Source organism: Panthera tigris, chromosome X, assembly GCF_018350195.1.
Source record: "Panthera tigris isolate Pti1 chromosome X, P.tigris_Pti1_mat1.1, whole genome shotgun sequence".
Taxonomy (NCBI): domain Eukaryota; kingdom Metazoa; phylum Chordata; class Mammalia; order Carnivora; family Felidae; genus Panthera; species Panthera tigris.
This window is the reverse complement of record NC_056677.1, coordinates 31,810,247-31,826,558: the sequence shown is the minus strand read 5'-3', so window position 1 is coordinate 31,826,558 and position 16,312 is coordinate 31,810,247. Positions and strand designations below refer to the sequence as shown.

The 16,312-nt window shown below is 40.4% G+C and overlaps 1 pseudogene; it reads left to right on the top strand.

Moving 5' to 3' along the window:
- The first annotated feature begins 15,730 nt into the window (after positions 1 to 15,730).
- Positions 15,731 to 16,065, top strand: LOC107180417 (annotated as a pseudogene).
- Positions 16,066 to 16,312: the final 247 nt, after the last annotated feature.

Below are 16,312 nucleotides of genomic sequence, written 5' to 3'. Positions count from 1 at the left end.
TTCATTCATTTGACAATCAGATATTGAGTACCTACTGTATAGAAATGAAGTGAAACACATGTGAGAAATAAAAAAATGGATCAGATATAGATTCTTTCTCAATGATCTTGGGGGTTTGGAGATTGAGGCTAGAAGTTTGGGGTGGGAGTAGCATCAAATACTGAAATAGAGTAGGGTGGTTAAAACCATCAGTTTGGGGCTCAAGCAATCCTAGATTTGAGTCTCAGCCCTACCACTTCAAGCAAGCCATTTATCCTTTCTGCCTTAGTTATAACCATTGACAAATAAACAAAACAAGAATACCTACTTCAAAGATTCAGGGCTAAAAATAATTTATGCCTGTCACCTGTAAGTGTTCGGTTAATAAATAGTTAGCACAAAGCAACAGATTACTTTTACCAGAGTGGACATCACCTCCCCACCAGTTAAGGCCTTTTTCAGCTAGAGTCTACCTCATCATTTCTTCACAAAAATGATTAAGAGTTGTTTATAATTGATTTCATTATAGAATATACCCCTGAAAAAGGCTGAACTTCCTATAGCTTGTATCTGTATCCTTTTTTAAATTATTTTTTTAAAGTTTATTTATTTATTTATTTTGAGAGAGAGGGTGCACTTATTTATTTTGAAAGCAGAGGAGGGGCAGAGAGAGATGGGGAGAGAGAGAATCCCAAACAGCCTCCTCACTGTGAGCGCAAAGCCCAACCTGGGGCTCAAACCTATGAATTGTGGATTCATGACCTGAGCTGAAATCAAGAGTTGTATACTTAACCAACTGAGCCACCCAGGTGCCCCTGTATCTTTTTTTATAAGGGCATAATCATATCTAATTAGAACTTTAATGATCACTTTAATGATCTCATCTTAACTTGAACATCTTGAGTTACATCCCCAAATGAATTATAGTTCCCAAGGTGCACAGGGAAAGCTCAGAAAATAAGAGAGGAGAAAGCTACTCTCTTGCTCTATGTATATTAGCTCGGCAGACCCTCATCTTACCCTCTGGGATTGCCATTCTCCAGCTCCACAACATTATCTCTCATCAGAGGGGCAACCCAAAGCCTCCAGTAATGGATGCCTATGAATGTAACCTTATTGGGAAATAGGGCCTTTACAGACATAGAAGGAAGAACACCATGTCAACTTAAAGGCAGTGATCAGGGTGATGAATCTACCAGCTAAGGAATGCCAAAGACTGCCAGCAAACCAGAGAAGCTGGGAGGGACATAAGACAGATTTTTCCTCACAGCCTTCACAAAGAGCCAACCCTGCCAACACCTTGATCTTGGACATGTATAGATTCCAGAACAATGAGACAACACATTTCTTTTGTTTAAGTCACCCAGTTTGTCACACTTTGTTATAGCAGCCCTATGACACTAAAACAGTGATAAAGATGAGGATCACCCTGATAGTCTGTGAGGTGCGCAGAGTAGTGGGGAACTCTACCCGTCCTGTCCTCCTTTTATGGTCCCTTTCTACTCCCTTCTCAAGTTCCAATGTGCTTCAGTACTCCCCTGCATTCCAGCCACCAGCCTCCTGCTCTCTCTGAATTCACTTGCAAATGCTTTGTGGTCCTAACACAGTGTCAGAATATTTGAGAGGAATGGAAGAAAGAGACACATGACATCTTTACATCTCGAGTTCATCCAGTCAGTCAACAAATAGTTTGGGTGCACCTGCTACGTGGAAGCCACTCTTCCAAGTGCTGGGAATACATCAAGGAAAAAACATGGGGAAAAAATATTCCTGTCCCCTCAGAGCTTATATTGTAGTGGATTTATAGCCTGGAATTAAATCCAATTCTGAAATCCTATGTTTACATCAAAGCCTAAGAGTCAAATGTGTTTGTTCCCAAGATGAGTAACTACTGATTAAATCAGCATTTCTCAAAGTACCTTCTGAGGATGAACTTTATCAGAATCTCTTAACACGCTAGTCAAAACGAAGATCAATGGGCTTTGAGACAGGCCCACGCAGTTCAACTCTTTGAGGGAACCTTAACATTCAAGCAGGAATGTTCCCTAACCTTTGGGAGGGACCATGTGTTCAACTAAGAGGGTTAAGCTCAAGTAGTGGAGATTCAGGTTCTTTCGGGCAAACTGAAGTGTGAGATCTGCTGTTCAAGCAACCAGAGAAACTCAACTGGTGGAGTTTCAGACACCAGCTATAGCACTGTTTTCTCAGCTTCCCGTAAAATCCCCCAGGAGAACTGTTAATACTGGAGCTTCCCTGACCCCTTTCACACATTCAGAGTCAGAGAGTCTGGGGTGGGACCACAGGTGATTCATGGGTTGGCAGCCATGTTTCAGAAACACAGAGCTTTAGAATAAAAATACAAATTAGGGACATCAGAAATAGGGGCTCCTGGGTGGCTCAGTTGGTTAAGTTTCCAACTCTTGATTTCGGCTCAGGTCATGATCTCACGGTTCATGCGTTCTGGCTCTGCACCAGGCTCTACACTGCTGGTGGGGAGCCTGCTTGGGGTTCTCGCTCTTTCTCTCTCTGTGCCCCTCCCCCGCCTGCATGCACGCACATGCTCATGCGTGCTCTCTCGCTCTCTCAAAATAAATAAGTTAACTTAAAAAAAAAAAGAACGAAATACCCCACACTTAATGAAAACTATCCAGGAGTGATGTGTTAGTTACTCTTACTTTTTTCCCCATTTATTGAGTTTTTCTTCTAACATAGATTTGACCCTTTTGCCTCTACATTTTCTTTCTCTGCTGGATATGTCTTTAAAGCTCAGCTGTGTGAGCCCTGGGCTTGAAGGAATAAGATTTCATCAAAAGATTCCTTATAAGATCTTCAAGGGTGGGGACTAAACTTGTCAACCTAGTACACACCTGCAGCCTCTCCCCAGTATGTGCCCCAAAAATAGTCAGTACTAAGCTGGTTAATAATACTCTGAGGAGTTACATGGTGTTTGGATCTAATTTAGACTGCATCTTGGAATCCTCTGGTCCTGCAGTCAATTTTCCACTCTCAATAAATGAGGCACCAAGTATCAGTTCCTTTGCAGAACACCCTGTAACACCTATTGATTCTCTCTCACGTCTCCTCTGTTCCCCCCACCCCAAGGACAATAGCAGAAGAAAGCAATATGGGCTGATGAACACGATCAGAGTTGCACCTGAAAGAGATTAAACCTTTTGGTTTTTCTGGCTGTTGACTTCAAGCTGGTTACTATACCATTGCTATGGCATTTTAGTAGTAAATAAAAATGCATTGTTTAAAGCAAATTCATTTATACTCAATCTTTTGTTACATTTTTTAAAAGTCAATAAGTGTCTCCTTTCCTTTTTATCTGTAGGGCAAACTGAGGTTTGAAATTATACATATGAAATAAATTTGGGAAAAAGATATAGGATAAAATGCTGAAGTATGTCAAGCAAGTTTTAAAAAGAAAATACAGGGCATCTGGGTGGCTCAGTTGGTCAAGCATCCAACTTCAGCTCAGGTCATGATCTCACGGTTTGTGAGTTCAAGCCCCACATCGGGCTCTGTACTGACAGCTCACAGCCTGCTTGGGATTCTCTCTCTGCACCTCCACCTCCATATCTCTCTCTCTCTCTCTCTCTCTCTCTCTCTCTCTCAAAAATAAATAAATAAACTTAAAAAAAATAAACAAGGAAACACAAAAGCAATGTGCCTTGAAGGTATCCTTTATGACAATCTCTCTCATGGCTTTTCTGAGCAGGATCCATGATTGAGCTTGGAGAGGAAAAAGGCAGCTCACATAAGATAGGAACATTTGGCAGATGAGGACATCAGAAAGGGAAGAGGCTTTAGGGGTAGTGAGACCCTTGAGAGAGTCCAGATTTTTATTCAGAATGACCACATAATGTTGGGCACCTCACTAACCCTTCAAACATTAACAAAACACCCCTAAATTTGTTAAGTAAACATTTGTGAAGACAAATAAATAGCCATCTATCTTCCCTCCCTTTTAAATGAATTGGTGTCAAATGAATTTTTAGAAAAGGAATAATACAAAATAGATATGAGTTGCAAACTAGTCTATTGGCACAGAAAACACAGCTAATGTCTGTCATTAGCAATGATTTCAGCTAAGCAAAGCAAACAAAGTAAACAAATCCCTAATCCAGTTGAGACTCATTCAGCTATTCACATTGTTGCACGTTAAAACAAAAACAAAACAGCAAATAAAAACCACCAAAAAAAACACCCCAAAATAAAAACCAAATAACAAAACAACCAAAACACCTATTTATCACACAAGAGATTTATAAATAGATTCTTTGTTACTCTGTTTGGAATTTCAACTTAATTTGCATTTATCTCATGCCTATGTCTCTTGAAAACTAGGCTGACATTTCAGCAACTTTTTAAAGATTTTATTTTTAAGTAATCTTTACACCCAGCATGGGACTTGAACTTACAACCCTGAGATGAAGAGCCATATGCTCACCGACTGAGTCAGCCAGGCACCCCTCAGTAACCTTTGGAATAGCCTTGAAACACAATTTCTTACATAAACTCTGAGAAGTTCATTAATCACTACCCTATAGGACTATGTGCCCTTGTGTAGAGACTTCCCTACCATTTTCTCACACACAAAAGTCATCAATACAACCAAGGGCACTATATACTTAGATGTAGGGATGGCAACAAAACGTTGGGAAATCCCAGCCTCATGCCCCAAATTTAGTGGTAGTTTGGTTTCTGCTGGTAGGCGGGGGCAATTAAAAAGACAAAAGAGTTGCTCAGAACCACAGGAAATGTGCTTCAGTCCAACAATGTACTTTTGAATGTTATCATTTGACCAAAAAAAAAAAAAAAAGAGAGAGAGAGAGAAAGAACATAGTTGTACCCAATTTTCTCAATTACTGTTGTATCCAACGCATTGGTAATATACAGCATGAACAAGGGTGAATGATTATTTGCAAAGATGAATCATTAGCAATGAGTTGGGACACAACCTTCAAAGAATTCATATATATTCAAAGTTCATAACTTGAAGTGGAATAAATGCTTACTTCTAATCTCCCTTTGGTAACTCTGATACATATTCTGTCTTCACATGTAAAAAAGATTATAAGCAAGATTAATTGGTTTATTATGAAGAACATTCATCTTTTGCAAATAGGTCACTGTCATTCTGAAAACTATATGTACAAATATGAGTCAAAGCATGCATCTATAAAGGTAAAGGTGTTCTGGTCATCAAGTCCAATGTGGGGAGATGAGGGGGATTACCTAACACCAATAAGCAATTATCTGGACACCAGCTGGATATACTCAAGTTCAACTGAATTCTGATAGTATCTACCCACAGGTTAAGGGCTTAGTCCTACAAGACCACTCCCCCCACTGCTGATGTAGGTCACGAGTCCAGGTCTTTACCTGTGTTTCCGACTGGCTATAGATCCAAGGTTCCAACAATCCTGTCTTTGGGTTTGCTTAATTGGCTAGAGCAGTTCACAGAACTCAGAGAAACATTTTACTTCCTAGATCATCAGTTTATTATAAAAGGATATAGATTGGGGTGCCTGGGTGGCTCAGTCAGCTAAGCCCCGACTGAGGCACTTAACTAAAGCACTCAGGTCATGATCTCATGGTTCGTGACTTAGAGTCCCACATCGGCCTCTGTGCTGACAGCTCAGAGCTCAGAGCCTGGAGCCTGCTTCAGATTCTGTGTCTCCCTCTCTCTGTCCCCTCCCCGCTCACACTCAGTCTCTCTCTCTCTGTCTCAGAAATAAACATTAAAAAAATTATTTAAAAAAAAAAAGGATATAACTCAAGAATAGCCAGACGGAAGAGATGCATAGGGCAAAGTAGGAGAGAAAGACATGGAGTGTCCATGCCCTCTCCAGGTGCGCCAGCCACCTGCCCCAAATTTCCATGTGTCCACCAACCTGGAAGCTCTCCAAACTCTGTCCTTTTGGGTTTTTATGGAGGCTTCATTACATAGCCGTGATTGATTAAATGATTCCACATCGGTGACTGACTCAATCTCCAATCCTCCTTCCCTCCCCTGAGGTCAGGGGGTTGGGACTAAGAATTCCAAACCTCTATGCTTGACTGGTCTCCCTGCCAACCAGCCCCCATTCTTGGGTGCTTTCCAAAAGTCACTCCATTAACATAAACCCACTTGTGGTGGAAAGGGGTTGTGAATAACAGATGTGCTGCTCTTTTTGCTCAGGAAATTCCAAGGGTTGGAAGGAGCCATGAGCCAGAAACCTTGGACTGGCTAAATATAAGAAATATTTCTTATAAATCACAATATCACAACAGGAAAAAATTCTTTGAAGGAGAGCCGAATTTGCCCCCAAAATATGTCTCTCTGCTATTATAAGGGTTCTTTCAGGCTGATTATTTCTAAGAAACAGCAGACATAGAAAAGGCTCTGAAAAATGAGAGGTTAGTCGTTTGTAAGAGATATTTACATTTATGAGAGAAATCTCCATTTGTAGGGGTGTCTCCCTCTCCCTACTAGGATGACTAAATATCTGAAAACTAATCAATGAAGAAGGCAAGAATTTAAATGCATATAACAACCTTACCCTTGTTTACTGTGCTTTCCTGATGACCTCCCACAACTGGCCTCCCCTCCCCACAACATCTTCTTTTATCTTTAGTTGCAGATATTACTTAAGGTGGTGCCTTGGGCCATTTCTGGGAGTTACTCAGTTTTCCTGGATATCTCCCATGTATACAAGAGGTATACATGTTATTAAACTTCTATTTGTTTTTTTCTATTAACCTGTTACAGGGGTGTCTAAGTCAAGAATCCCGAAGGATAGACAAAAAATTATTTTTTCCTCCTCCACATAGTCAAAGATCCTGCGTGCTATTTAAAATAAAATCTTCCAGGGATGTCTGGGTGGCTCAGTCAGTTAAGCATCCCACTCTTGACTTCAGTTCAGGTCATGATCTCATGGTTCAAGAGTTAGAGCCCTGAGTTTGAGCCCTGTGTCAGGCTCCACACTAACAATGAGAAGCCTGCTTGGGATTCTCTCTCTGCTCATCCTCCACTTGCATTCTATCTCAAAACAAACAAACAAACTTTAAATAAATAAATAAATATATAATCTTCAAGAAATTGGTCACATCAGAAATTACCTAGCTTGTGCCTAAAAATGTCACAGTTAATTTAAATGAAAGACTGACACCATTCAGTACAGAAATATTTCTTTCAGAGTTTCAATATCCCTGTCTGCTCTTTATGCTGCAAAGAAAATTTTAAGCATGCCCCTGTGGAGGATAGTGACAAAGTAGAGAAGACAGAGAACTTTCAGCTGAATTCTTGATGTTATGCTCTGTTAAAAGAAAAAATTAAATATTTCTTTGTTAATATTTTATACTGACAAGCACAGAGTTCTTAGGAACTAAAAATGTCAACAGGGACCAAGTGGCCTTTTTTGCATGTGAATTCTCAATAATTAAGTAGGAAAATGACAGGATCTTAAACACACTAATTGCCCCATAGTCAGGAGGCAAATAGTTAAGAATTCTAACTCACTGAAATGAATCAGAAAGTAGGTTGGGTACTGATGTGAAAAATGTTGGGGTTTGGAGCCCACAGCCAAGAAAGAATTCTTGAGATGTTTTTGGTGCAAAAAGGTGGTTTCATTAAAGCAGAGGGACAGGACCGGTAGGCAGAAAGAGCTATCCTGGGGTTGTGAAAAACAAATACTTGGGAGATGGGGAGGTAAGGACAAGGAGAAGTTTCCAAAAGGTCTTTCATATGCTAGAGAAACTCTCAGGATCCTGGTGGCCTAGCTATTGTCAAGCTGAGGTTGTTTTTCCCTCTAGCAAATCATTAACATGAAAAACAGTTGGGAGGTCCTGGAGGAATGTGGTACTCTCCTGTCTCAACTATTTGTCAATGGGGTACAGGTTATAAGGAAATTTAATCTTATCTGCATTTCTTTCTTTGTTTCCCGTATCAGATACTTCTTTTTTTTTATTTTGTTAATTTTGAGAGAGAGAGAGAGAGAGAGAGAGAGAGAGAGCGCGCACGAGCGCGAGCAGGGAAGGGCAGAGAGAGGGAGAGAGACAATCCCAAACAGGCTCCCCGCTGTCAGCCCAGAGCCTGACTCAGGGCTCAAACTCAGGAACCATGAGATCTTGCCTAGCCAAAACCAGGAGTCAAACATTTAACCACTGAGTCACCCAGGTGCCCCTCAGCTACTTCTTTATAAAGTACTATGTTAAAGATGGTATATTTATTTTGGGTTCTGAATTTCCTCTGATTATAATTTGCTGTACATCTTACCAAGGCAGATCTGGCTGCTGTTGAGGGTAGTGGGGGCTGATTTCCTAGCTATTTTGAGGAGATTGTGCTCATTATCGCACTGCCTCTACTACCTCATTGCACAGATAATCAACCAGGAAAAAGCTCTAACTGGGTAAATCCAACGTTCAGTCCAGTAAAAAGCGACAATGACTGATGTGATGGTTATTTGACATCATGGTCTCACACCCTGTCACCCCAGACTCCTCAGGCAGAGAAGTGGGTAATTTCTCTCCTTCCTCCCAGAAGTTGCCTGATGTGCACAGCCCAGTTACATATCTGAAGCCAGAAAAAGCCCTGGAAGGAAGTCCATAAAACCATTGCATAATAAAATGATTCAATCGTAAAATGCTTCCTACTTTCCTCCTTTTCTTGTTCTTAAGTGTAGAATGAAAAATTCGTAGAAACAAGGGGCATGGACATTGGAAGTTTTGTAAGGGGTGTTGTGAAGGCTCCGGAGGGCACATGTATGATTTAAGGTTCATCATTTTTCGATGCGTGCTCCTGAAAGCAGGTGCCAGCTGTCACATCCCATCTTCTGGCCCAGCAAAGTTGAGAAGGTGTCCAATCAGGGCAAGTTCATTGGAATAGTCTGTGTACATTCATGAATGACTGATGGAGCAGCCACCTGTTGGGAAACAATTTTCCACGGATCTCTCACATTTCTACACGCCTTTAAATAAAGACACTGAGAGCTTTTGCTCTAGACTCTATTTTAAGGATGTTTGTATAACCAAATAGCCATGGATGATAAAAGCAGTGTCTCAGTCCTTGGTCAGAAGACAGATTTGTTAGCCCTTCAGGGCAATAAAGATAATATCTCCCTTGGGGCAAAGGCTGGGCAGGTTTGTTGGAAGTTTCCTGTAAAGAATTTGCTTCTTAAGCTCAGGATTCCTTATTTGAGACATAAACCCACTCTGCACAGTATCCATCAGGACTGTTCCATACCAATTCTAAGGAACTTGAAGGACAAGGGGAACATATGCAAATATGAAGCTCATGCTGCCTGCTGTCTTGTGAGCAATAAAGACCTTTGTCTCTGACCTTGGAGTATTGTACCTTCTGCCAGAATCCATTAAAATGTGACAGACTAACTTGTTAGCTTGGCAGTAGGATAGAATCTCAGACCAGTGATAGTTATTGCCAAATATCTCCCCTGTGGTTGCTCTTCAAACTATAGTGCAAACTGTCTTTTAAAAACTATTTCAGAGGCACCTGGGTAGCTCAGTTGGTTCGTTGGAGAAGTGGATAAAGTACACCAAAGATGGCTGATTGGACTAAAACCAAACTCTGGTCTCTAGCTTAGAGACCCCTCCTCCGGTTTCTTCTTCCTTTGTTTGCTGTGCGCAGGAAAACCCCCACAGATATGGAGGCTGTCGGCTATAAATTACCCTCCCCACTTGCATTCCGGGCTCACACCTTTGGAGAAACAGTCTTCTCTGAGCCCACCAGTGTAAAATAAATCTCTAATCCACCAAGATCTCCGAGTGCTGCTTGGTTTTTCCACCAGCGTTCCAGCCTGGTTTCATAACAGGTTAAGTACCTGACTTTAGCTCAGTTCATGATCTCACGATTCATGAGTTTGAGCCCCACATTGGGCTCTCTGCTGTCAGTGCAGGGATCTGCACTGCTAGGGATCCTATGTCTCCCTCTTTCTCTGCCTCTCTCAAAAATAAATAAACATTAAAAAAATAATAAATAAGGGGTGCCTGGGTGGCTCAGTCAGTTAAGCAACCAAATCTTGGTTTTGGCTCAGGTCAGGTTCTCATGGTTGAGTTTGAGACCTGCATCAGGTTCTACGCTGCCAGTACGGAGCCTGCTTGAGATTCTCTCTCTCTCTCTTTCTCTGTCCCTCTCCCACCCACACTCTATCTCTCTCTCTCTCAAAATAAACTTTACAAAATAAATAAGTCAATATAAATGAATGAATGAATGAATGAATGAAAACTACTTCAGGGAGGGGCGCCTAGCTACCTCAGTTGATAGAGCTTGTGATTTGTGATCTCAGGGTTGTGAATTCGAGTTCCACATTGAGTGGAGAGATTATTTAGAAAATAGAATCTTAATAAAAAAGATTTCAGGAATACATGGCACTGGTGAGTACACCAGAGTGAACTTTTCGCAACCCTCCACATTGAAACAGGTTCAATGATTTAGGGATCCGGCTGTTCAGACAGTCTTTAATTTACCTAGATGTGTTGTTCTTCCTGCGAGCATCTTTTCCATATTATCCATGATATAAACATGAAATTCAATTAGAATTTTTGATGAAAGTAACTTAAAATATATCTATACATTCTCCTTGATTTGTCAGTCCTTAATACTAAGCATAAAGTTTTTGGAATGATTATATCTTATAATCTAACACCATTTCCTCATGTCTCCTTTTAGAACTATTGATGTACCTGAATTTAATTTGCTCATGGTCATATACACACAGGAATAATTATAATTGTATTTTAAGTAGATACTTTCAGTTACATACACATGTGTTTCTTTCCTTACTTTCCTGTTCCTGATGTGTGTGTGTGAGAGAGAGAAAAGGGACTTGAAACTTTGACAGTTTAGGTAGGAAACTAATGTACCAGAGACATTAAAGTGTGAGATCAAAAGTGGATTCTCCTTCCAACTCTGACATAGGCTGTTTCAATGATCTTGGTCAAGACATTTAATCTCTTAGGTCTTCTATCTGCTCATTTGAATGGGTTAGATTATTTTAAGGGCAACTTGAAACTTCATGAAACTATCTCCTTTTTTGTTGCTAAATGCTATCACTGATATATTGAGAATTTTTCAAAAACAGGGTATCAATTTCTGATATTTAAAACCTTCCCATAGGCAAAGGACATATAGTGAAGAAACTATCCCAAAGGGAGACTTTGAAAAGTGGCAATAAACTCGTCTATGACAAAGGATTTCACCAGCTTCATCACAGATATTAGATGGTAATCTTTAGGTACTTTCTTGCATTGCCCTATTACTTCTAATAGCTGATATAAGGTATTTCTTTGGTGATGAGATATTTCCTTTAAGATTGGGACACTATAACCTTCTCTATCACTGATTAAAATAGGTAACTTAAAATTTGCATCAAAAACTAATTATTTTTACAGGTTTAAAAAAAAAGCCAAATGTAATTTAAGATTTTATTTTTCAGTAATCTCTGCACCCAACATGGGGCTTGACCTTACAACCGAGAGATCAAGAGTCACATGCTCTACTGACTGAGCCAACCAGGGGCCCCACAGCTTGTTTAATAATAAATGAAAAATTATTCCACACAGAGGGAGTGAATGCTGATCTGTGCAGGTTTTATTTCAATGCCTTTCTGTGATGTTCCAAATTTCCCCTCCCATCTGGTCTATACTGCAAGCCCAGTGTTGTGTCATCTAACAAGACCTCATACATTGGACTCAAATATATGCCCATAGGAATTGATACATATATGTATGTGTAAACACACACACACACACACACACACACACACACACACACACAAATAAATTCACTTGATTCTAACAATCCAACCCCTAGAAAGTAGTTTCTTTTTTTAAAGATTTTGTTTTTAAGTAATCTCTACACTCAACGTGGGGCTCAAACTCACAACCCTGAGATCAAGTGTCACATATTCTACTGACTGAGCTAGCCAGGCACCCCCCTCTCAAAAGTTCTCAATGTTCTGGTTCACTGACTACCAAAACTATTTTCTGTGAGGTTGTACTGATGACCTCAAGTCATTTTTTTTTCCTGTTATTCATTTGTAGTAGTTATCAGAGATATTTCCATGGTCAGTGATGTGAAAAATGTTGGGGTCTGGGAGGGAACGGTCAAGAAAGAATTCTTGAGATGTCTTCGGTGCAAAAATGTGGTTTTATTAAAGCACAGGGACAGGACCCATGGGCAGGAAGAGTTGCACTTGGGTTGTGAGGGGTGACTGGTTATATACTTTCAAGCTGGGAAGGGGTAGGGATAGTGTAAGTCTCTAAGGAATCTGGAAGCCAGGTTTCTAGGACCTTGAGGGGCTAGCTGCTGTTAGGATAAGGTCACTTACTACTGTCTAGTAAAACCTTAGTCATGAGACCCTTCTGATATATATCAGTGGGCCATGTGCTCAGAGGATGATTGCTAACATATACCTTGGGGGATAGAGATAAAGGAAGTTTCCAAAGGAATTTTTATATATTAAAGGAGACTTACAGGGGTGCCTGGGTGGCTCAGTTGGTTAAGTATCTAACTCTTGATTTTGGTTCAGGTCACGATTTCATGGTTCATGAAATCGAGCCCGCATTGGGCTCTGCACTGTCAGCATGGAGCCTGCTTGTGATTCTCTCTCTCCCTCTCTCTTTGCTCCTCTCCCCCACTCGCACTCTCTCTCAATCTCTCAAAAATAAGTAAATAAACATTTAAGAAATTTAGAGACTTACAGGACCTGGAGATGGAGCTAATGTTAGCTAAGATTGCCTTTTGCCCTTAGCAAAGTATTAACCTCGAGGTAGTTGAGTTTCTAGAGGAAGGTCACTCTGCCCTCCTCAAGGACTTGTCCATGGGCTGCACATTGTAAGAAAATTTCATTTTTTTCCTTTTGTCTTTGTTCCTCACATCAGTCAGCATTCATTTCTACTTCGTCTGGTTAGAGCTTTTCTATTTTCCATTAAGTAACTATTCTTCACTCGACTATATATAATCATGCTATCTTTGCTTTCTCTGGCTTCCCTCCCTTCTTTCCTTCCTATTAAAAAGAACTGCAGAGGCACCTGGGTGGCTCAATCAGTTAAGTGTCCGACTTCGGCTCAGGTCATGATCTCGCAGTCCGTGAGTTTGAGCTCCGCGTTGGGCTCTGTGCTGACAGCTCAGAGCCTGGAGCCTGTTTCATATTCTGCGTCTCCCTCTCTCTCTGACCCTCCCCCATTCATACTCTGCCTCTCTGTCTCAAAAATAAACAAACGTTAAAAAAATTAAAAAAAAAAAGAACTGAAAATCTACAAATTTCATAATACACAATTACAAAAAAGAAGTGTCTAAGGTATGAACCAAAAATCAGTTATTATGACAGCATAAGATCTGATAGGATCCAATTACCATTTTAATACATTTGAATTAATGTATTTTGTTTTTATTATCTTTTTTTTTCTTTGAGAGAGAGAGAGAGAGAAAGAGAAGAAGCCAGCATGTGTGCACTGGGGAGGGGGCAAAGGGAGAAAAAGAGAATCCCAAGCAGGCTCCATTCTCAGCACTGAGCCTGACATGGGGCTCGATCCTGGGATCATGACCTGAGCCAGTATCAAGAGTCAGTCGCTCAACCAACTGAGCCACCCAGGCGCCCCTTGTTTTATTACCACTTTAAAATATTTTAATACTGTGTGAAAATTTATAACTCAAACAATTATAGAATCCTTAACACAAAATGCAAAATCCAGGCAGCAAAGCACTGATATTACTCTTTGCTTATTCTTCTAATTGCATTTCAGAATGAAAACATTTCCTTCCTAAAACAACGCCTAGCAGCTAACAAAAGGGGCATACTAATGTGGACAATTGCAAATGTAATTCTGCCAAAAAGGAATGCAATTTGTTCTTGTTTATTTTTTGTGTTTCGCTTAATGGTATGGATCATCAAAACCTAGATAATTTTATAGCTGAAATCAAGGCATAAATGGATTAAAGATCAATGTAAAAAATCAAGTCTTTTGGCAAAATGATGTGTAAACAGGGAAAAATATTAGTTTTATAGGAAATATTTAAAAGTGAAAGCTAGGGTCTATATGATAACTTCTGAACAAACACTAAAAATGGCTAATTGTTTTTTTCTTCTTTTGTAAATAATTTTCCTGAGGGAATATTCTACCTCAACAATGAGTTAGGAAGTCTGAATTATAGTCTTGTTTAATTGCTAATTTACATATTACCTTGTAGGGGCTATTCACTTTTGCATTTCAATTTCTTTGAAGGGAAGCCAAATTTGTCCACAAAATAGGTCTCTTTGGCATAAGGATTATTTTAGGCTGATTATTTTTAAGAAACAGCAGACATAGAATGAGCTCTAAAAACTGAGTAGAGGGACACCTGGCTGGCTCTGTCAGTAGAGCATGTAGCTCTTGATCTCAGGGTCACAATTTCAAGTTCATGTTGGACTTAAAACTTACTTAATTAAAAAAGAAAAAAAAAGAGTAGAAATTACCCTTCAGTAAGAGACATCTACAGTTATAATTATTCTCTCTCTCTCTCTCTCTGTACCAGGATAACTAAATCTCTAGAAACTTGTCAGTTGAGAAGAGTGGACTTAAATATGCATAACAACCATACCCTGTTTACTGTGCTTTGCCTGATAACCTCCCATTACTTCTCCCCCTCCAACATCTTTTGTCTTTAGCTGGAGATGTTATTTAAGGCAGTGGCTTGGGCCACCTCTGGGAGTTACTCAGTTTTTCTGGGTCTCTCCCATATATATGGGAGGTATACATATTATTAAACTTAGTTTTTTCTCTTGTTAATCTGTGTTTTATTACAGCGTGTCTCAGCCAAGAACCTACAGAGGTAGGGGAAAAATTATTTTTCCTCCCCTACACTATACTTACAAAACAAAACAAAGAAAAATGGAATGAGGCCAACATTTACAATGAATCTAGAAAGGGCTGGGTTTTAGGTTCCCTCTCTTTCAATAATACCAATAGGAATATGTTTTTATCTCCATTTTGCAGACAAGAAAAGTGAGTTTGAAATATGTAAATTTGTCCATTAATATAGCTATTAAGAAATCCAGTTAAGGGTACCTGGGTGGCTTCATCAGTTGAGCAACTGACTTGTGATTTCAACTTTGGTCACGATCTCATGGTTTGTGGTTTCGATCCTCTCTCTCCCTCTCTCTCTGCCCCTCCCCTCCTTATGTTCTCTCTCTCTCTGAAAATAAATAAACTTAAAAAAGAATCCAGTTAGGAGTGCCTGGGTGGCTCAACCAGTTAAACATCCAACTCTTGGTTTCAGCTCAGGTCATGATCTCATGATTCGTGAGTTCAAGCCCTGTGTCGGGCTCTGTGCTGACTGCAGGGAGCCTACTTGGGATTCTCTCTCTCCCTCTCTTTCTGCCTCTCCCCTGCCCATTCTCTCTCTCTCTCTCTCAAAATAAATAAATAAACTTAATTTAAAAAATCCAGTTAGGGTCCAAACTGAGAATTTTCTAGCTCTGTGATAGACGTTTACCACTCCTTTACTGCACATGTATATATACAGCTAGTTAGAAAACTTGAAAGACACATGAACTGTGGATTAAGGCAAATATTATTATCATTGCTTTAAATATATTACAAACTGGGAAGGATTCTACCTCAAAAATTATATTAGCTTTCCTCTGCTGCCACTAAGGTACTCAGTATTTCTGAGCAAGGAAGCTAAGGCCATGTTGAGGTGAGCCCCTCACTTCGTCTGGCCATTAGCACCATGCCGGGCAGCACCTGCTCAGCACTCGCCTGCACCATGGTCTCCATGTTAGAGCTCGCCTGCACCTATTCTGCTGAGTGGATAAGGAGGTGATTGTCACGGAGGATAATATCAATGCCCTCATTAAAGCAGCAGGTGTAAATGTTGAACCTTTCTGGCAGGGCTTGTTTGCAAAGGCTCTGGCCAACATCAACATCTGGAGTCTCATCTGCAAGGTAGAGGCCGGTGGACCTGCCCCAGCAGCCAGTGCTGTACAAGCAGGAGGCCCTCCTTCCACTACTGCTGCCCCAGGTGAGGAGAAGAAAGTGGAAGCAAAGAAAGAAGAATCAGAAGAGTCTGATGATGACATGGGCTTTGGTCTTTTTGACTAAATCCTTTCTGTAACCTGTTCAATAAAAAGCTGAACTCTTTAAAAAAAGATTACTGTTGGGGCACCTGGGTGGCTATATTGGTTGGGTGTCTGACTTCAGCTCAGGTCATGATCTCATCACTTGTGAGTTTGAGCCCTGCATCAGGCTCTGTGCTGACAGCTTGGAGCTTGCTTGGGATTCTGTCTCTCTCTCTCTCTCTCTCTCTCTGTCCCTCCCCTAGTCACGCTCTCTCTCTCAAAAATAAACA